Genomic DNA, 22,794 nt, shown 5'->3' with positions numbered 1-22,794 from the left:
TTTATTATCAATAACAATATTACTATATACTGAGCATTTACTGTGCAAGAAATTTTCATAATTGCTATGCATATATTAACTCTGTGCTTCCTCTTAACAACACTTTTAAGTAAGTGCCATTAATTATTCACATCTTGCATATAAGGAAATAAAGGCTTATAAGCAGCTCCTCCATACTATCAACATAGTATATTAGCTATCTATTTTTCATAACAAATTACCCCACAACTTAGAGGCTTAAGACAGTAATAGACATTTATCATCTCATAAAATGTCTAGGTCAGAAATTCAGGAATTGTTTCATTGGAGTTTTTTTGGGTAAGGATCCCTCCTGAGATTACAGTCAAGATGTCAGTTGGGGCCGCAACATCTGAAGGCTTGACTAGGGCTGGAGGACCCATTGCCAAGAAAATTCACTCATATGACTGGCAAGTGGGTGCTGGCTTTTGTCAGGAGGCCTCAGTTTCTCCTGGGTCCAATGGGTATCTCCAGAGGATGCTGTAATGTTTTTTGAAACATTTCAGCTGGCTTTGTCCAGAGTGAGCAATTTGAGAGAGAGGGCAAGGTGGAAATGACAGTGTCTTCATAACCTAGCCCTAGAAATTGCACACTGGCACTCACTTCCACCATGTTCTTCTGGGTACACAGGACTGCCATGATCCAGTGGGGGAAGCTCCAACACAAGGGTTTAACTATTAGGAGAAGAGAATCATTGGAGGACTTCTTGGGGGCTGGCCAAATTTGGGTTTGAGCTTCGGTCTACTCTCTGTAAAGCTGTACTCTTGACCACTCTATGATATTACTTCCCTCATAAAAGTAATCCCTTAACTATTCAAGATATGTAGACAGTCATGAAGGAGTAAATGATGATGAAATAAGAAAAACTACAGTAGACTGAGTGCTCACTATGTTCCAGGCATTATACTAAGTTATCAGCAGCATCCTCTCATCATACCTGATGATGAGGTTCAGAGAAGGTCAATGATTTTCTCAGAGTCTCAGAAGTGAAAGCTTTCTGAATGTGAAGGCTTTGTGAGATGAATGAACAAGTATGGATGGGGGATACTTACCTGAAGGGGAAAACGAAGCCCACGGAGCATGGATCTTTGATTGAGAAAGGACGGGCTGTAGAAAGCAGAGTTGGAGTTGGAAATCAGGCTGATGCAGTCAAAAGAACATCACCACTCAAATGAGCTGAAATGGGGGGTAAAACCTAAGAAACAGATAAAGTGAAAGAACTGTCAGGGCATGAATTACACACTGCAGTTAGTCAAATATCACATTGACCTTATCATCTAGTTCTGTTCTGTTGAATGGATTTATCTTATTCAGAGAAATCTTTTTGTTTTCTTAAAGACAAGAGATAAAAGAGAGAGAGAGGGAGAACTTGGCTTCTGAACTTCTCTGTAGAATAGATATATTCATTTGAGTAAGTAGAAAGTTCTTTAAAATCAAATGCATTTTTCACTTCGAATGAAACCCATTTCTATTTTTAAAAAGTATTAACCATGGTCTAACTGATACACACGTTGCAAATCCAAGGCATGAAATAATCATAGAGTGTCAGTGGGCATTGTAGTCAGCACTGTACTAAGTGGTAAAAGATATTTAGAGGTGTAATATAAGGGCATCATTCATGTCCCAGAGAGACTGAGATTTATTTGGAGAGAAAAGACTTACATAAGGATCCCTCTGCAAAATCTCTGCACAGTGATTATTTGAGAGTGAGACAGGGAAGGAGGAGCTAATAAAGGATTCATTACTATAACTCCCACAGGATAGTTCAGCTCCCAGGGAATCTTGGAGAAACATACAGAATGAGATATGATTTGGACTTGTGTCCCTGCCCAAATCTCATGTCGAATTGGAGGAGGGGCCTGGTGGAAGGTGATTGGATCATGGGGATGGATTTCCCACTTGCTATTCTCGTGATAGCAGGTGAGTTCTCACAAGATCTGATTATTTAAAAGTGAGTGTGTGGCATCTCCCTCATTGTGCTCTCTCTCTCTTTCCTGCCGCCATGTAAAGAAGGGCACTTGCTTCCCCTTTGCCTTCTGCCATGATTATAAATTTCCTGAGGCCTCCCAATCATGCTTCCTGTTAAGCTTGTGGAACTGTGAGTCAACTAAACCTCTTTTCTTCATAAATTATCCAATCTCAGGTAGTCCTTTTTTATAGCAGTGTAAGAACAGACTGATACAGAATGCTTCCGAGAATTCTTTTTTTCTTTCTGAAGAACAGGAAGCTGAGGGCAGTAAGCCACTGGCTGCCATACTCCACTGATTGAGAGTTAACCCCAGGGGTAGCATCCCTGCCCCTTCTGACTGTGCCAGGCTGTGAGTTGAGTAGACTACTATGACTTTGAAGAAAGCCCTAAGGCAGAAAAATAAAGACACACCGTAGCATGCCTTTGAAATGGCGACATGGACAGTGGGTCTGGAGTTGCCTACCATAGCTGTGGTGAAATCACAGGTAGGTGAATAAGATATGGAAGAAGGCAAAGAAGTCATCTGCTACAATCAGGAAGGTGAAAACTACCTCCTCCGGTACCCTCAAATCAATTGTCATTGGCCAGAAATGGGTCCTATGGTCACCCCTAGCTGAAAAGGAACCTAGGGAATGAAGCAGTTTTAGGGGGACAGCTTGTAAGAGATGGTTTGTAAGAGCCATGCTGAACAAAATCAGAATTTTACACTCTATAAGGAAGAATAAGAATGGGTAACGGGCAGGCAACTAACAGGTTCTGCTCAACATCATGTCTAAGAGTAGCCACTCTCTCCTCCCTATGTAGAGCTATTCCTCCTGTCCCCCAAATATCCATAAAACATGCAGTATGGGGACAAAGTTATATTAGGAGCCACCAGCCAATCTTCCTACCATGAACTTGTCAACAATGTACTCTGGTGATTGCTATGCCCTCATGGCTCATGGAGTGTGCAGAAGACGTGGCAGCTATATAATACACCATTTAAGCAGCTGCCATCAACCCTCTTCCACAAATTTAGCTTTCCATGGCAGTCCTTGAGAAGAGCAGAGTAAAGTGTTGGCAGATCACCATGCTGGCAAACCATGGAGAGAGGAATGGGAAACAGCAAGCTCTTGTTGCTCACATCTGAAGCTCAACTGCTTAACATATAGTAATATTCCTGGGTTGAACTGCCCCTAGAAGGTAAGATTATCTAAGAGTTGTCTTGGAAGAAGTGAAAACCAGAGGCCTGACAGCCTCTCTCCTTTTTTCCCCACTCTCTGGCTCTTTTTCAAAGAGGACTTTACATGACTGTTGCAACTTGATTTACTCCTTTCCAAAACCTCGAACACAGCAAAAGGGCATAAGATGGGAAATTCAGTCCTGTTTCACATCCCTTTCCTCCTGTTCAGCCTCTGTGGGGAAACAATTGTGTGGAGGCTGTTACTGCTGGTGGTCATGGTAACAGAATAATTGACATACAGTCTGAAAGTCATAAACTTAATGAAACTGTCATTTTTATTGCACTTCACCCTCATCACTGATTAAATCAGATCTGCATAATGCAAAGATATTAAATTTCCATGTTTCTCCTTTTCCCTCCACTGCCAATAGGAAGGCTTTGTTGTGAGGCAACCCTGCCAGTGGGCCGGCAACATCATTGCTCTAGATTTTGCTGAAAAATGTTTTTTAATAATTGGTGCTGGCTGGCCCACAACGCAAAGCAAACTTCTGAGAAACGGTTGGATTCTGGCTCCGTGGAGATACAGCTGCTTGTTTCTGGCAGATGGAGGTTTTATGGAGCTCTATGGGAGTAACGAAGAAGAAAAGGGATGTCAAAGGGGCTAGCACACCAGAGGGACACATTAATTAAAGAAGTAATTGTGGAGGAATTTTACTCCTTAGTCCGCACCCCTGACCTACTGAATTGAAATGGGTGGAAGACAGATGAAACACATCTGGACCAGGCCTGTGTAAGATCTGGGGATAGAGACATGAATGGAACAGAGCACCTGAGTGCAAGTTACTCACAGTCTAAATTAGATGCTTACCTGGGTCACTTGTCCCCAGTAGCCTGCTTCCAACAAGAACCAACAGGAATGGGGACTGGGGATGGAATCTGTGCTTGCCAAACAGTAAGTCACTGTGTGACCATGTTTCAGGCCTAGTTCTAGGTTCTCCAGGGGCTTAAAGATTGATGATATTGATGCTTATAACATAGGAATTTTCATTATAACAGAAAGGTAATGTGATGAGAGGTACAAAGTGCTGTAAAAACTTTCAGGAAGGAGCACTTACCTCTAGCGGGGATCTCCAAGAAGGTACTAAGATGACATTGCCCTTAGCTCATGCTTACGTATGTCAGAGACCCTGCGAAATCATTTTACTGGAAGGAGACTTCATCTCTTGTTGTATTAGGCTGTTCTCACATGACTACAGAGAAATACCGGAGACTGGGTAATTTATAAAGAAAAGAGGTTTAATTGGTTCACAGTTCTGCAGGCTGTACAGGAAACCTCATGATGCTGGCATCTGCTTGGCCTCTAGGGAGGCCTCAGGAAACTTACAGTCATGGCGGAAGGTGAAGTGGGAGTAGCACCTCATGTGGCCATAGTGGGATCAAGGGAGAGAGAAAAGAGGTGCCACACACTATTAAATTACCAGATTTCATGAGAACTCACTCACTGTTATGCAGACAGTACCAAGAGGATGGTACTAAATCATTCATGAAAACTTTGCCACCATGATCCAATCACCTATCACCAGGCCCCACCTCCAACATTGGAGATTTGGGCAGAGACACACATCCAAACTATGTCATTTGTATTTTAGTTTAACTTCATCTTAGAAGAAAATGGTAGAAGAAAAAAAGGTAGAACGAGGCAGTGGTTCTCAACTGGGGACAATTTTTGTCCCCTCCTTACCACCTGGAGGATGTTTGATAATGTCTGGAGAAATTTTGATTGCCACAACTAGGGGCTGGTGCTACTGGCATTTAGTGAGTAAGGGCCAGGGGTGCTGTTAAATGTCCTACAATGCACAACATAGTCCCCCATAACAGAGAATTATCTGGCAACACTGATGAGGTTGAGAAATCCTAGCACAAAGGGAAATACAGTTCCACTAACATGCTACTGATACCCCCAGAGACCAGGAGAGAGGCAGGTCATAGCAGGTTCTTAAGCTAAGTTCTACTCCTGCAGGGCAGGTAAGGGATGATCCAGGCTGTTTCAGGTGAAACGGACCAACACTCTGGGGCCAAGACATGTCATCTGTGAGGCTGGAGCAGGAGGGAGCCTGAACATTTCAGGCTGAGATGGAGGGCTAGAAAGGAATCACACCCTGGTTTTACTTTTGGTATGTTAATTTTACTTCCTTGCCTATGACCATGTACCAGGATCCCCCCTACCACACGCACACAACCCTCTCTATATTCACCGCTTCTCTCTCATCCTTCTTTTTCTTTCTTGGATTATTCTTTTCTATCCTCTACTTTCCTTCACTTCAAGCATCAAGTGGATAGGGATGTTGTATTCAAGGTCAGGGTTAAAGAGGTGAGAGGGAGCAAGGAGTTCAATTTCGGGGCCTATTCTTCCCATTTTAAGACATTCCAGGAAAGGAACAGCTACCTTTTCACTTTCTCAAGTTGAAATAAGGTGGCCAAAATCAAAACAGAACCAAACCAAAAAGTGCTTGAAATCCTTGGGCTTGGATCTTTGATTTGAAGTTTCAGCAAATTTGTAAAGTAGTTACCACCATTTAATGGATGAAAAAACCGTGGCTCAAAGACAGTCAAGAAATCTTCCAAGGCAACACAGTCAGGAAATCATTTTCTCGGTAGTCCGTTACAGAAATTATCCAAAGGTGGTGTCTGTCTATTAGCCTCTAGGTTGCTTATTTCAAAAGCTGGGGCTAAACTTAAATTTTCATGCACCCAGTTGTTTTAAAAATAGCCCAAACAAGCAGATTTGTAGCCATTTCAAGTCTGCCTCCTTTGCATATTCCAGGAAACCTCAGGCCACGTATGTCGGTCATAAAGTCTCCAAGTTGCTATGACCCCGGCCATAGGACCTCTCCGACCCAGATTCTCCTGCCTTGCTGCTAAGCAACATCACCTAAGCTAAGGCCTGTTTCTAATTCCTCCAGCCCCAGTAGTTCCCTTGCCTGCCTCCCCTTCTGGATGGTGTCCTCTGCCTCCATCCATGAGCTTGCAGACAGTCTCATGCCATAAGGGATGTCCCAGCCCTGTCCATGTACTGCCCAATACAGCTTATTGTATGTTATTACCTTTCACGGTCACACCTGTCTCCTTGCTCTGCCTCCAAATCCCTCAAACCCCCTACACATTCCAAGTCATATTTTCAGCCCAGTGATTTTTTTCCCATTACCCCATTGCTTCCACCTTAGTTTCAAACTTTTTCAACAAGTAGGTTTATACAAAGAAATATGGTATCTAAGTAACGTTTCTAGAGAAGGGCCAGGAATTGATCTGAAACCTAATATATTTAGCTCCATTCCTCAAACCCGGTAAAAGCTTGCATCATCTAGAGACAGAAGAAAGTACTTATAGATACTTTATTATTATGATGATTAATTATTGCTACAATTTCCACATGTCCTCTGAAAGGGATTGGACCAGGAATAGCGCCCTAGAGACTTGATAGTGCTGGTCGCATTATTAAAACCTTCTATTCACTGAGCATTCACTCCATGCCAGGCTCTTACCAAGATCTTAAACAGAATCACTCAGTGGTAATGGCACATCTTCCAGTCCTTAGGCCATGGTGTTATTCCTGTAGCAGACAGGGATTCCCTGTCCTCCATGGTTTCCACACGCATCCTGTCCGTTTGCCACCTTGCTTAAATTTCCCAAGAAACAGAATGCAAGGGACTTACTACCTAAAAACATAATGCCGCTCCTGACTTGAGTTTCTGTCCTGGTTCACGAGCTGCTCCTGTCTTTTATGGGACCAAACCAGTAGCTAGCTCTGGCTTAAAGGAATCACCGGGGGAAAGGAAATAATACCTTTTAACAGGCAGAAACACAGGCAATAATATCATCCCCTGGATCCTGAAGTTCCTGGGCACCTGGAGGAGAGGGCTGGAGAGCTGTTATTTTGCAGCTTTCAGTTCTGTTACATCTGTTAGGTCTTGCTAACAAATTGCTGGCTTCAGCAACTCCACGCCAAAAGCTGTGGTTATAAATATTATGGGTCTCATGGTCTCCTGAGGGCCATAATTCGTGGGGCGATAAAATCCCACCTCCCAAGGCAGAGACTCATTGGAAGGAACTGAAATGAAATGTCCTTCTTTCTGATCATGGATGAGCCATATTGAAGCCAAATTCAGGCAGGAATGGGGAGGCGGTGCTGGAGGCTGAGAGGAACAGAAGTCTAGGGTGTGCCTGAGGGTTGGTGGAAAGGAGAGATCTATGGGACCTCCTTTGATTGCTTTCTTCCCTAATCACCATTATTCTGCCCAGCAAATTGGAAGCCAATGAAACTTAGTGACTATGTCCTATGTGACATTTCTAGAGAAATGCTAGAAAAATGATTGAATACTGTAACGGTTATTTGGCACATTGTTCGTTGGAATCTACAAGATCAGCCCTTCAAGTTGTGTTCTTGTCTTCTGCTGTGGTACCATAAGCATAGTATTTACCAAAAGATGAATAGTGAAAATGATAATAATTGTAACTAGGTGCTTGCTAAATGCCAGACCTTTTTGTAAGGGTCTTACACATATTATTATTAACTTTTTAAATCCTCACAACAAACCTATTAAGTAAGACTTATTATTCCCATTTTATATTTTAGATATAAGTAAATTGAAGAACAGAGATTAAGCAATCTGCCTACAGGTCTTGAAGCAGGTAGAAGGAAATTAGGCCATTGGCTTTAGAGTTCATGCTTTTTCTCATGCAACCTCAAGTTATGACCTCATGGGATATTGCTCTGGCCTTTCACAGACAAGAATGACTAATAAAAGTGAATGTATATCTATAGAATGGGATCTCAACTATTGCCTATATTCTCAAAATAATGTATTAAAAATAATATGTGAAGTGTTAACCAACCATAACTTTAAAAAATATTAAGAAAAAATGAACGCAGGAAAATATTTAATTAAAAAAAAATGTAAGAGAATAGGTCTCCAAATGTTGCCCACGCTGGCCTGGAACTCCTGGTCTCAAGTGACCCCCCTACCTCAGCCTCCCAAGTAGCTGGAACTACAGGCACATGCCACCACACCCAGATTCAGGAAAAGTGAAGATATTGATTTAAGACCTTGCTGACTTTTTTTTTTTTTTTTTTTTTGAGACGGAGTGTCCCTCTGTCACCTAGGCTGGAGTTCAGTAGCGCAATCTCGGCTCACCGCAACCGCCGCCTCCCAGGTTCAAGCCATTCCCCTGCCTCAGCCTCTGACTAATTTTTAAGTGTAATGTTTCTTTGCTAATCAAATCTTGGTTTTCCCTACCATGGTTTACAGCTAATTGGTTTGAGTCCCCTCTAAAAGACAGGACACTTGGGAACGTTTGCAGCTTTCTTGTTTCGTGGTGGCATTCATGGATTACAAGAAACTTTGGGATCAGTCCCCACAGCTTCTCAGTTAAAATCATTTTGGGCGCTAGTTAAAAATACTGACTCCAGGCTGGGCACAGTGGCTCGTGCCTGTAATCCTAGCAGTTTGGAAGGCCAAGGTGGGCAGATCATGAGGTCAGAAGATCAAGACCACCCTGGCTAACACCGTAAAACTCTGTCTCTGCTAAAAATACAAAAAGTTAGCTGGGCGTGATGGCACATTCCTATAGTCCCAGCTACTTGGGAGGCTGAGGCAAGAGAATCGCTTGAACCTAGGAGGCAGAGGTTGCAGTGAGCTGAGATTGCACCACTGTACTTCAACCTGGGCAACAGAGTGAGACTCCATCTCAAATAACAACAACAACAACAACAACAACAACAATAATAATAATAATAACTCCAGGTCTTACTCTAGGTCTAATGAATCAGAACCCTTAAGAAAGGGGAGCCTAACTCATTAGCCATAGCTATACGACGAGGTGCTGGAATTGCATCTCAATTGCCCTGGAATGGGACCAAAGCCCGAGTATTGTTTAAAGCTCTTGAGTGAGAACAGTGAGACGCCAGGGTTGATAATAATGAGCTTGACCTTTCTGCACCATTAATGGCTATACTTTGGGTAGTGGCCTTGCTTCTAGCATATGCTAGACACACTTTTTTCCATCATCAGAAAGGACTTATACAATCCGAGTACAAAGTAACTAGCTGCCTTCATCCCTTGGATCAATAATCAGAAATCTATTGGATTCATAATGGAAGTGGAACCTCCCTGGGAAGGCAGGAGATGGTTTAGTGATAGAACATACAAAAGGCCGGGTGCGGTGGCTCACACCTGTAATCCCAGCACTTTGGAAGGCCGAGGCAGGTGCATCACGTGAGGTCAGGAGTTCAACACCAGCCTGCTCAACATGGCGAAACCCCATCTCTACTAAAAATACAAAAACCTAGCCAGACGTGGTGGCAGGCTCCTGTAATCCCAGCTACTCAGGAGGCTGAGGCAGGAGAATTGCTTGAACCTGGGAGGCGAACGTTGCAGTGAGCTGAGATGGTGCCACTGCACTCCAGCCTGGGTGACAAGAGTGAAAATCTCAAAAAAAACCAAAAACAAACAAATAAACAACAACAAAAAAGTGAGTCCTGAGGCCAGGTGTAAAACCTTAGTGACATGAAGGAAAATGCAGATTTTAACCTGGGAGATCAATTTCAAATTGGGTGGTGTGGAGAACATGGACAGGTTTCAGGTACCATTAACCAAAAGTCTGAGCTCAGCCTCAGAGCCAGGAACTATGTGTGTGGTTAGGGCCAATGGCCAGCAGAGATCCAGGATGCTATGGGAGCATCTGGCTGCAGGAAGCAAAAACCCACGATGGGCAACTGGGGCGGAGGGGTAGGAAATTCAAACTCTCGGAGGAGTGAGATAACAATCAGGAACTCCAGCACAGGGAAAGAGGCAGGGTCCAGGGAGATGATACAAAAGTCAAATAGGATCGGGCGTGGTGGCTCACACCTGTAATCTCAACACTTTGGGAGGCTGAAGGGGGCGGATCACCTGAGGTCAGGAGTTTGAGACCAGCCTGGCCAATGTGGCAAAACCCTGTCCCTAGTAAAAATATAACAAAATTAGCTGGGTGCGGTGACATGCATCTGTAGTCCCAGCTACTCGGGAGGCTGAGGCAGGAGAATCGCTTGAACTCAGGAGGCAGAAGTTGCAGTGAGCCGAGATCGCGTCACTGCACTCCAGCCTGGGCGACAAAAAGAGACTCCGTTTCAAAAAAAAAAAAAAAAAAAAAAAAAGTAGATGAGATTTAAAGAAATAAAATGCTGATCAAGGAATTCCTCAATTTCCTATTTTTAGGTTCAAGGCTGACTCAAGAATGGATGGAGTAGAAGAAAGGAGTTTCACAACAGGTCACTGGATAGAAGAGATTTGAAAGTTTAGAGATCCCAAAAGATGCATGCTAAACAGGATATTTCATCTTCTTGTTGATTGATCTTAAGATGCCGTCCCCAGCTTTCCTGCCAAAGGAGGTTCGCTGACTTTTCCTTCTTGTTTAACTTTGGGGTGCTGCTCATGCAAAGGGTCTTCCAGCTTCACATACTTATGTGTGTTCATGCACAGCACGCACCTGTAGGTGCCGAGGAGCCCTACACCTTCTGGCCTGGGTCATAGCCTCAGTTCTAGCTTGATTCCAGGTGCAGCTCACTCAGGTCCATTTGACAGGTCCCTGTGTACCAGCACCATGAGGACAACATTCTAAATGCCAATGTTGTTTTTTCTTCAAGTCCCCTTCAGGTGGTTCTGTTTCCTAACGGGAGCTTCCAGCATCAGGGAATTTACACCCTCCGTGGAAGACAACACACAGCCTGTGGTTTTTACTCATGATGATGACAGAAGGAGGCACTTTTTAAATGCAATACGGCAAAGCCACTTGGGAAGAAAGGATCCTCCTAAAGCATATTCAAGAGAGCCAACAAGACAGACATTGCAATTCCCTGAGCTCCCAGACACATCCAGGTTCTTCCTCTTTCCGTTTGCTTCGGGTTTGTTCCATGTGATACATCTCAGCAAGCATCTTCTGGCCTCCTCTATGTGCCGAAAGGGCCCCTCCGAGGATGGCACACACACACTCTCAGAGCCACATGAGGATTCCAGCGAGCGTTCAGGCGCTAATGAATTCTCCTTGTGCAGAACTGAGCACATGTACAGATTGCACGTGGGAGGAGATGTTCTCTCAGTGTCTGCTCTAAATGTTGTTTCTGAGTTAATCGTTCCAAGAGAGGGAAATGAATGGGGATTGCCTGAGCCACCCTTGAGTGGAGACAGATCAACCAGGATCGTTGGACTCTGTAGGAGGAATTTTTCTTCTGCTCTTTTTATCCCTAAGATCCAAGGATTAGTTGTTGAACCAGTCAGCTGGGCCCCTGTCCCACTCGTCCCCTGCTCTGCTCCCACTGGGCAGTTCCCACTGTGGCCTCAGCATCTGAGCTCTGGACTTAGGGGCAGGGACTATAGAAGAGAGGATTACCCTCTCCTCCTGTACTCCCTGTCCCTAAGGTAGCAGTGATTTTCCACTGTGGCTAATCACAGCTTCTCAGTTCTTCCATCCCTTGTGAAACCAATTCCCTGTATAAAACTCCCTCTGTTTTAAAACTCCTGTTTCCTCTCGTTCTTCCTCTTTCTATGCTGATAAAGTTTTAAAATAATAGATGATAGGGCTGGGCGTAGTGTCTCACTCCTGTAGTCCCAGAACTTTGGGAGGCCGAGGCTGGCAGATCCCCTGAGGTCATGAGTTTGAGACCAGCCTGGCCAACATGGTGAAACCCCATCTCTACTAAAAATACAAAAATTAGCTGGGTGTGGTGGTGCACACCTGTAATCCCAGCTACTTGGGAGGCTGAGGCAGGAGAATCACTTGAACCCAGGAAGTGGAGGTTGCAGTGAGCTGAGATCGTGCCACTGCACTCCAACCTGGGTGACAAGAGTGAGACTGCATCTCAGAAAATAATACTAATGATAGATAACACTTTTTACAGCATTAGGAAATGCTTTACATTATTAACTCATTGAATCCTCATGACTTTCCCATGAAGTAGGTATTAGTATTGTGCCCATTTTACAGATGTGGAGACTAAGCAATAAAGTGGTCACACAGTCTGTTCATGGTGGAGCTGGGATTCCAATTGGGCCCGAAGTGCCATGCTTTGAACAACACCAACAACAAAACAAAGAAAACATACAAACAAACGTATCTCAATTCACAGAATTTCTGAAGCAAGAGTGTTTAGGGTGCTGGTTCTCAGAGCATGGCTCCTGAACCAGCAGCATTAGCATCTCCTGGGAACTTTGAAATGCAAATCTTAGCCTACACACCTTACATACTGAAGCCAAATGGGCAGGGGAGAGGAGGAAATCTGTTTTTACACACCCTCCTGGTGATTCTGATACTCAGTAAAGTTTGGGAACCACTGTCATAGAGCAGGATTTCATCTTTGCATGTTGAGGTCCTGGAACAGTTTTGGGGCCACTGTGGATCTGTCCCTGGAAAGGAAGCAGTAGCTGATTCGTAATTCCCTTCACCTCCCCATCCCATCACCTCCTTTTCTACCAGGCATGGCTCCTGTAGGTGGCTGTGTGCACCCTTTCATCTTAAGCAGGACACTCTGTGGTGGGCACAATAATTCGCTGCCATGCCGCCCAATGATGTCCACATCCTAATTCTCAGAACCTGTGAATATTTTGTTGTTGTTGTTGTTGAGACAGAGTCTCACTCTATCACCCAGGCTGGAGTGCAGTGTCACGATCTTGGCTCACTGCAACCTCTGCCTCCCGGGTTCAAGCAATTCTCCTGTCTCACCCTCCTGAGTAGCTGGGATTACAAGCGCATGTGCCACAACGCCCTGGCTGATTTTGTATTTTTAGTAGAGATGGGGTTTCACCATATTGGTCAGGCTGGTCTCAAACTCCTGACCTCATGATCGGCCCGCCTAGGCCTCCCAAAGTGCTGGGATTACAGTTTTGAGCCATCGTGCCTGGCTGGACCTGTGAATTTTTTTTTTTTTTTGAGACAGAGTCTCGCTCTGTCACCCACTGGAGTCCAGTGTCACAATCCCGGCTCACTGCAAGCTCCACCTCCCAGGATGAGGCATGCTATTCTCCTGCCTCAGCCTCCCGAGTAGCTGGGACTACAGGCACCCGCCACAACATCTGGCTAATTTTTTGCATTTGTAGTAGAGACGGGATTTCCCTGTTTTAGCCAGGATGGTCTCAATCTCCTGACCTCATAATCCACCCGCCTTGGCCTCCCAAAGTGCTGGGATTACAGGCATGAGCCACTGTGCCCAGCCCGGAACTGTGAATATTTTATGTTACATGGCAAGGAGGAATGAAGGTTGCCAGTCAGCTGACCTTAAAATAAAGAGATAAAAATTTTAAAATAAAATCTTTTAAAATAAAGAGATTCTCCTGGATTTTCCAGGTGGATCTAACATAATTGTAAGAGTCCTAAAATGAGGATGAGGGAGGGAGAAGAATCAGAACTAGAGAGATGGTGAGTTTTGAAGACAGAGGAACGAGACACAAGCAGAGGAATGCAGGCAGCCCCTAGAAGTTTGAAAAAGCAAAGAAATAGGTTATCCTCCAGAGCCTCCGGAATAAACACGCCCTGCTGGTCCCTTTATTTTAGTTCAGTGAGCCCCATTTTGGACCTAATGACCTCCAGAACTATAAGATAATAACTTTGTTTTGAGTCAGTGAGTTTCAGTAACTTGTTACAGTGGCGATAGGAAACTAATACACACCCCATAAAAGACACTCAAGGGCATAGCTGACACTCAAAGCTGTAGTTGTAATCACCCCTTTCAACGAATTTCTCACATCCCTTCCTGTCCCAGTCTTATCCTACCATTTTCGCATTTCCAAATCTGAGTTGGTTTTGCACATCTGTTTGCTTAAACCCTGTTACTGTGTTCCCTGGAACTCCGGCTCTATGATCACCTCCTCCTCCTCTAACTTCAGTCTTTCTTGGAACATTCCTTATCTGATGCTGGACACCCCTTGAAGGCCTTAGTGTCTCTGAAAGCCACTCAAGCTGAGGCTGAGTTTTCTCTCGCAGCCTAAGACCTCAGGGTCACTTTCCATATCTTCCTAATTCACCACCGCCACCTCTCTCCTGCAAACCCTTTCTTATTTCAACTCCTGCTACTTAGCTCTGTCAGTCTCTCTCCCTTCTCCTTGCTGCCATCTGTTATCCTGCCAGTCACTCCTCATCTCTCACTGAAGGTGTTAGCCGTTCGCTTATCCTGTCTACACTACCCCTGTGCTGATGAACCATAAAGCATCCTGGCCTCTGAGTCCCCTGATTCACCCCCTCCGAAGATATTTTTCAGCTCTACCTCATCTATCCTCTTCCATGGTTGCACCTGTTCCTTGTCATCTCCGTAACCAGATCTCCCTCAACTCAAAACCCTAACTTTAAATGTTCGACCCTATATATGCCACTTCTAGGTCCTTAACTCCAGCATTCCCAATGCTACAATCCTTTGATTTTGTTGAGACTTCCAAACTTCATCCCCACTTTCTCTACTTGCCCAGCTACAAATTCATGGCTCAGTTTAATCATCTTTTTATAAATATTACCTTCAATCCCCTGGCAACCTGTCCTCCACCCCCAACCCCACTGCCTTGCTCACCTGGTAAATCCCAGCCCTGGCTCAATCCACATAGCTGCCTTCTCCATTGCCTGCACATGAGCATCTGAGTTTTGGGTAAAAACAATCGCAGATTGTTTAACTACTTTGCTTTAGAAATCACAGCCATTATCTTCACATAAGCACTCTACACCACCTGATGCATCAGTCCTCCTTAATTGCCAAATCTCCTTCTCCACACCCTAACATGACAATTTTATAGCATTTTCTTTGTGTTCCTTCCCTCCCCGCTGTCTCCTCTCCCACACTCTCAGTTGGTGATCTCTCCTCATACCTGCTGAGAACATGCAAACCGTGAGATGGCGATGTACTCAACTTTCCATCAGCAAATGTGTTATTCGTTTTTATCCATCTTCTCCTCTTTCCCTCCTATTGTAAAGAAGAGACTATTTCACCACTAACCCAAACTTAATCTTTCCACTGCTGTCCTGAGTGCCTTTCCCTTTTGTTCGCCCCAGGACTTTGCTGCTTTGTTTTTTTCTTTTTCTCTTTCTCATCATAGGTCTTTCTGAAGAGAAACTTAGAGCTTCAAATGCTTACATGTATTAGAAAATGAAGAAAGGTCTAAAATTGATTATCTAACTATCCACTTTCCAAATTTAGATAAAGACTAGGAGAAAGTAAGTATAAAAAGTTAAGAGAAGAGCAGAAGTTAATGTAATAAAAAAAAAAAATGAAGTCAAAAGTTAGTTATTTGAAAAGATCAACAAAACAGATAAACCTCAAGCAAGCATGACTAAGAAAAAAGGGAGAGAAATGATCAACACTGGAAATGAAAGAGGGATTATCATTACAGATTGTGTAATTTTCAAAATAATTAAAAGAAGACTGCTATGGTTAACTTCATGACAATAAATGTAACAAAAGTAGATGAAATGGAAAAATTCATTATAAAACTCAAATTACCAAAACTGACATAGGAATAGCCTTACCCCTACCAAAGAATTAAATTTATTATCAAAACCACAAAGAACTCTTCAAGCCCAAGTGGTCTCATTAGCGAACTTCATTAAATATTCAAGGAAGAAAAAAATACCAAATTGACACAACATGTTTCAGAAAGTAGAGGAACGAGCTCCTGATAAAGGCAACAGGCTGGGTGAATCACATAGACTTTATGCTGAGCAAAAGAAGTCAGACACAAAGGAGTGTGGATTTTGTGATTCTATTCAAATGACGTTCTAAATCAGCAAAGCTAATTTACGGTGGAAAACTTCAACAGTGGTTGCCTCTGTTGAAGGCAACAGAGTAAGGGACATGGACTGGAAAGGGATCCTAGGGAACTTTCTGGAATAAGAGGATTCGGTTCTGTGGATGTCAAAATTGTACATTTAAGATTTTTGCATTTCAATCTGTGTAAATTAAACAGATAAACAATCCAGAAGGTGGAGAGTAGGTGTAGCGATGGAACAAGAATGACAAAATGTGTACGGTTGTTGAAGTTGAGTGATGGGTGTGTGGGAGTTTATTGCCATATATTGTTTGTGTTGTACGTGCTTTCAGTTCTCCGCAGTGAAGAGTTAAACATTGAAATGTTGATGAAGTTTGATTTATAAAATGAGATATTGCATTTGTATATCACACTGTTTCCAATTTGCATAGTTCCAATTTATACAAAACCGAGTACATTTGTATTTCCTTCCAGTCTTATTTTTAAAATTGTTCTAAGCAGTACTGAATATGCAATTTTACACTCAGCTTTCCTACTCACATTACACTGTAAGCATCTTTGCAGTTTTACATTCTTTGAGATCATCAATTTTAATAGCCACCCTTCTGGCTTCTTAATGCTGAAACTCAAATTTTATCTCATTATTATACCTCCATTGATTGCTAGTGCTACTCAGAATAATACCTGCTACTCAGGTAGTCTCATTTAATTATTTATGCTCACCTTAAACTAAGGGGGATTTAAGGTGGCCTGAAAAGACACATAAAGTGCAACAAAATAGAAGAAAGTCGAAACACACTATACAAAAGAAAGAGAAACAAGGTTAAAGACAAGAGTTTAATCAAGGATCTTTAAGGCAGGAAAAATCCCACATCCTTCTTTACCAAGGTAAAGCTTAACAAAATACAGGCACATCTAACTTTGAGTAATGATTAAAAAGCTATACTTTTTAGAAAAAAATTGTATTGGTTGGAGTGGGAGTGGGGTAACCTCAAAGATTAACCAGAGGGTTTATAACGGTGACTAACAAAGTAGTCTTTTATGATAAATAGTTACTTTTGAGCCAGTAAAAAGTTAAGGAATAGCTACAATATTGCTAACTTTAGTTTCAGAACAGTTGCATAACTTGTGATAAAGCTTAGAATTGCTTTTTATCTTAAGTAGCTGAGAGGCAGGACAGAGAAATTGGTTCACCTCCCAGCTCTGCCACTCCCCAGCCGGTTATTTTGAGAAGTTGACCTCATCTTTCTGAATCTTTGTTTCTTCGTTTGTAAAATTGGAGGGCGATAAATGTCCACTTTATAGTAGTGTTGTGAAGACTTATCACAGATTCATTCATTCGACAAATATTTATTGAGACACGCTACATGGCAGGCCCTGTTCCGGTCACACAGCAAGGGGTGACTATCATCTCTAACATTTTGACGATCACCTTTTAGTGTGGGTGGAGACATAAGACAAGAAAATAAGCAAGATCCTTTCAGATGCTGATGCTTTCTATCAAGAAAATAATCCATGCTATAGGGCTCAAGTAAATGATGGGTATGTATGTGTGTATGTGTGTGTGTGTGTGTATATGTGTGTGCGTGCGCGCGTACACTTTTAAAGATACACCGATCAGCGAATTCCTCTCTGAAAAAGTATTATTTTTACAGGGATCTGAAAGATGAGAAGAAAGATATTAGGGAGAGCCATTTAAGCAAAGGGAACATCAACAATAAGCCTCACATTTTAAGGAGCAGCCAGAAGGCCAGTGTGGCCGGAGCACAGGGTGTGAGGATGATGTTAGAGAGAGATCAGAGAAGTGGACAGGAGCCAAAGCTCATGGAGCCAGAGTTGGAACCTGGATTTTATTCCATGCATAAAGGGAGGCCATTGGAGGATGTAAGCAGTGGAGCTGCATTATCTAATGGGTGCTTTAGGCCATGGTGCGGAGGATGGATTGTAGAGGGGCAAGAGTGGAGGCAGGGAGGCCACCCAGGAGGTTAATGCATATGCATCTAGGAGGTGCTCAGTAGATGCCTGGGGCCTAACAAGCACTCACTAAATATTAGTTGTTTTGGACTGGTGATCTGTAGCCCTACTTTTTAGAAAAAAAAAAAAATAGCTATCAGGACAATGATCCATTCAGATCATCTTTATTTGAGAAAATTAAGTCTTTGTGTTCTCTGTAACAGAGCCACATTCTTCCAGCTCACTGTGTATGGGGGCTTTGTGAAGTGTCAGCTTGCCTAGGTTGACCTACGTTTTCCAGAATTCTTTTTTCTGGGTGTGTTCCATTAGAGTGGGTTACAGACAGCTTCCCGTGGGAGATGTGGGAGCAGAAAGGAGGCAGTGGCCATTTTGTAGCCCACACTCCTTGTTGCTGCTCTGCAGCGACCGGGCCTTTACTCAGCTGGGTCAGGCTCCCCTGGATCTTCCTTCAGCCCCTGGACAGGTGTGAGTGTTCAGCAATGGGAAGCAGTGTTTTGGCTTCTGAAGGTCACTCCCACCAGGAAGAACTGACGTAGGTTTCAGCCCATCCTCACGGGCCCAGTTCATATTTGTGGGTTACCATGCATTCCTACTTTCCTCCACTTTACATCTATCTGTTATTCTCGATTGTCTGCCCTTTGCAGTTCAAGCTCCAGCATGAAATGTGAAGACAACAGCCTTGTAGAGGCTGCTTAAACAGCTTCCACAATTGGCTAAGGCCACATCCCTTATCTATCTCTCTCAGTGATTCTGTTTCTCCAATTACTCCTTTGTAGATACAAGAGTGGTAGCTGATTAAAAGAAATATATTCAAAAGAAATAGGATCGGCTGGGCGTGGTGGCTCACACCTGTAATCACAGCACTTTGGGAGGCTGAGGCTGGCAGGTCACAAGGTCAGGAGTTCGAGACCAGCCTGACCAACATGGTGAAACCCTGTCTCTATTAAAAATACAAAAATTAGCCTGGCATAGTGGTGCCTGCCTGTGATCCCAGCACTCAGGAGGCTGAGGCAGGAGAATTGCTTGAACCCAGGAGGCGGAGGTTGCAGTGAGCCAAGACCATACCACTGCACTCCAGCCTGGGTGACAGAGTGAGACTCCATGTCAAAAAAAAAAAAAAAAAAAAAAAAGAAAGAAAAAGAAAAAGAAATAGGACCAAATACATCCCCAATTTACACCTGAAAATCTCTAAGTGCACTTCAGTAGACAGTTCACAGTCATTACAGTTTCGGGCATGTAACAGGCATTCAATAAGTATTCTTTAAAGAATGTATGATCCAGTTCTGGATTTTAAAAATGTGGTATATATGCATAATGAAATACTATTCAACCTTTAAAAAAGGAAATTATGTTATTTTTGGCAACACACTGAATCTGAAGGACATTATGCTAAGTGAAATAAGTCAGACACAGAAAGACAAATACCACACATTCTCACTTATACATGGAATCTGAAAAATTTAAATGTATAAAAGCAGAGAGTATAATAGTGGTTATCAGAGGCTGGGGGAAATTTTGGGGAAAAGGGAGATATTGGTCAAAGGGTATAAGCTTTCAGCTGGGAAGGAGGAATAAATTCTAGAGATCTATTGTAAAACATGGTAATTATAGCTAATAATAAATGTATACTTGAAAATTTTGCTAAGAGTAGATTTTAAATATTTTCATCACAAAAAATGATAAGTGTGACAGGTGATGGCTATGGTAATTAGCTTGAGTTAATTATTTCACAAGGCATACGATATCAAAACATCACACTGTGTACCATAAATGTATATACTGTTTCCTTTGTCAATTAAACAAACAGAAAAAGAATGCATGATTCAGCTCCAGTTCTCTTGGCAGGTTACAATTGAGGTTTGCTGTCAACTTCGCGAGGGCTCCATGCAGGATTCTTCATGTGGCCTGTCCTAACCAGAAACATGCAGGAAAAGGAGTGCTGGGAAATGTGGTTCAACCAAGTCAAGAAGACACAGCTGGTTCCAGTCTATAGAATCTGAGGTTAAGAAAGATCAATCGAAGCTATTAATCACTCACTAGTTTCCTGGTTTCTCATTCTAGGAGGTGGTCGATCATAACAACTGTGCATGAGAGACCAGCCATGTCTTCAGCCTATCTGTAGCTCTTGTAAAACTTTGACCTGAGAAACCCATACTTGCAATTTGTTAGGCAAATTTTGAGAACACAATATTGATGGATTGAACAAAAAACTAACAGGTGTACAATTCAAGGAGCATGAAGTTTTGCTTATTTTGCAAATAGAGTAAATAATACTCTGGTACCAGTCAGATGGGGCCATCTTTGAAAAACCAATAAAGGTTAACAAGTCTGAAAACATTGAAAATCATTATTTTGTGAGGTTTCTAAATAGCTCTGTTAGCAAACATATCACTGTGTTTCACTCAGCTTAGGTTTCAAAATCAAAACCTCTGTGCTATGCGATGTTAAAGGCTGTATATTTAGTTTGTAATTCCAAAAATGAGGATCCTAGGTGTCCCTATGAAAGACCATTTATTGCCAATTTAATAGCTCTCCTTTTACACTTATTTTTTGCTAAAAGAGACCAAATATTCCTGCGGCTGTAATATATCAAGCCTAGGGAATGGATCTTGAATCAAATCTGATTGGAAGATCCTGGAAAACCTATTTCTTTGTTGTTGAAAGAAGAGAACCATTAGAGAAAAGGGTCTTTTTAAATTTTTTCTCTAGCCCCACCCCTTTCAATCTTTCCCAGCTCCTGCCTCCTGCCTTTGAAAGCAGCCATGATGCTCATAGCTGCATCAATCATTTTACAACATGACAAGCCACCACATTCGGGTTGACAGAGCAGAAGAATGGAAAGAATCTGGGCCTTGAGACTCTTGAACAGCTGAACCAGTCCCAGGCTGCCCACCTACAGACTCTGTGCTCCTTGAGATAACTAAATGTCTTTATGTTTAAGCCTCTCCAAACCATGCATTCTGTTACTTGCAACCAAAGCCACTCTTAACTGATACAGCCCCTTTCATGCTACTTTCCAGATTCATGCTCTGGGCAACTGTGTTGTAGAACTTGATACCAGGTCTAAAAGCTGGACTTGGCTCTTTCTGGAGACGTTTATTTGTTATTTTTTAAAAATAATAAAGTTATGTCTATATTTGCTATACAAAACATTTGTTATATTGGGAATCATATTTGTCATGTAGGGAGGCAATCTTCCATTATTCAGTGATGCCAGGAAAGGTATCATTAAACTTGCTTCTTAACCTAACAATCACTCTTCCACAAATACTAAGTTCTTCCAAGGAATAACTAGAACACATGAAATTTAAATGGTCATAAGACAAGACCATATATCCGGTTACATCAAATTTGCATTGGCAAGGGAATGTACATGGAAAGGTAAGCTCCATCAAGCTTTTCAGGAATTAAATCAAAATGAACAAAACAAGAAAAACTATCATTTGAACCAGGCAAACCCCCAAGGTTGACAAAGATAAAACTTGCAAATTTATCCTAATTTTTGCAAGAGTTCCACCGTTCTTTTTTTGACAGTTGGCACAATAAAGATTTAAAATTCTGAATAGGAAAGAGGAGGTGGTTGCCATCTGTGGCCATTACCTGATCTCTCTGATTTCAACTGCCAGGGATAACACCATGGGACATGTAGTTTTTGTCTTTAATTTTTTAAAAAATTTTCATCATAAGCTATTTCAAACACAAAAAAGATGGCAGAAAATAATATATATGCATGTACTCATTGCTGATATTTGACAAATGTTGACATTTTGCTATTGGCTTTGAATGTTTTAAAAATAAAATTTCATAGATACTCTAAAGTCCTACAAAATCCTGTCTCCTTATTGTTTTAATTTACATTTTGTGGGGTGTGTCTCTACAAAATTAGGCCACCTGTGCCTCTAAACTTTATTGATATTTAGGAAGCTGCATGTAGAAGTCTGTCTTCAGAACATACTTTGGTTACTAGGGTTAAAGCAATGATGCTGCTTGGACCATACAATGCTCTTGGTTCCCTTCTAATGCTTGATAATCCACATTTTGCATGACCACTCCAGCTATTAAGGTCACACCTTTCTCCCTGGGTCCCAGTCACTTTCTGACGTGGATCTTGCAAGTCTCAGGTGATATATCAGATGCCTGGAAACAGTGTGCAGGCAACCTTCATGGGTAGTTCTTTGGGAGGGACATGGTTTGAAATGACAATGTGGAAGCCTGCTTCCCAGCCTCAGGTTACTGCTCAGCATGTTCTGGCCTTCCACCCACAGCCCTCCTCATCCTGTTTCACTCAAGGACAGGAACCTGATGGGTGACAATGTCAAGACCAGGTCATGATCGCAAAGGTTGCCCTGTTCACATTCGACACTCCTACCCTCCAGGAGCTCCTTCCACGTCCTGCCCTCTTCCTGACTACACCCGACTGGTGTTTCCAGGGCTATCCTCTGCCTCCTTTCTGGCTTGTGACTACAGTGGACTCACACTTCATTACACTTCTTTGATTTTTAACTTGAGGTTTACCTTCTAGTTCTCTCTTCTTCTCCCACCCTCTACTCTCAAAACTCCTGTCCTGGCCACGGTCATAATACAAAGTTTTCCCATACCTGTAATCCCAGAACTTTGTGGGGCTGAGGCAGGAAGACTGCTCCGGAGGCCAGGAGTTCAAGACTAGCCTGAGAAACATAGTGAGATCTTCTCTCTACAAAAATACAAAAATTAGCCAGGCATGGTGGTGCATAGCTGTTATTCAAGAGCCTGAGGTGGGAGGTTTGCTTGAGCCGAGGAGTGTCAGGTGGCAGTGAGTCATGATCATGCCACTGTACTCCAGCCTGGGCAACAGAGCGAGACTCTGAATAAAAAACAAAAACACGAACACAAAACTTTCCCAGAGGAGAACTTGA

At 42.7% G+C, this 22,794-nt stretch overlaps 1 long non-coding RNA gene across 1 annotated transcript in view; it reads right to left on the bottom strand.

Annotated features, from left to right (window-relative positions):
* LOC115894968 overlaps window positions 1-22,547 on the bottom strand; it is a 34,361-nt gene extending 11,814 nt beyond the window's left edge. The window contains exons 1-2 of the long non-coding RNA XR_004055187.1: window positions 22,498-22,547; window positions 1,071-1,213 (exon numbers count right to left, since the gene is read on the bottom strand). This is a non-coding gene — a long non-coding RNA (uncharacterized LOC115894968). The remainder of the gene's footprint in view (window positions 1-1,070; window positions 1,214-22,497) is intronic.
* Window positions 22,548-22,794: the final 247 nt, after the last annotated feature.

The sequence above is a fragment of the Rhinopithecus roxellana genome, chromosome 19, assembly GCF_007565055.1.
Source record: "Rhinopithecus roxellana isolate Shanxi Qingling chromosome 19, ASM756505v1, whole genome shotgun sequence".
Taxonomy (NCBI): Eukaryota; Metazoa; Chordata; class Mammalia; order Primates; family Cercopithecidae; genus Rhinopithecus; species Rhinopithecus roxellana.
Note: the sequence above shows the minus strand (reverse complement) of the source record. Positions and strands in the feature narration are given on the sequence as shown.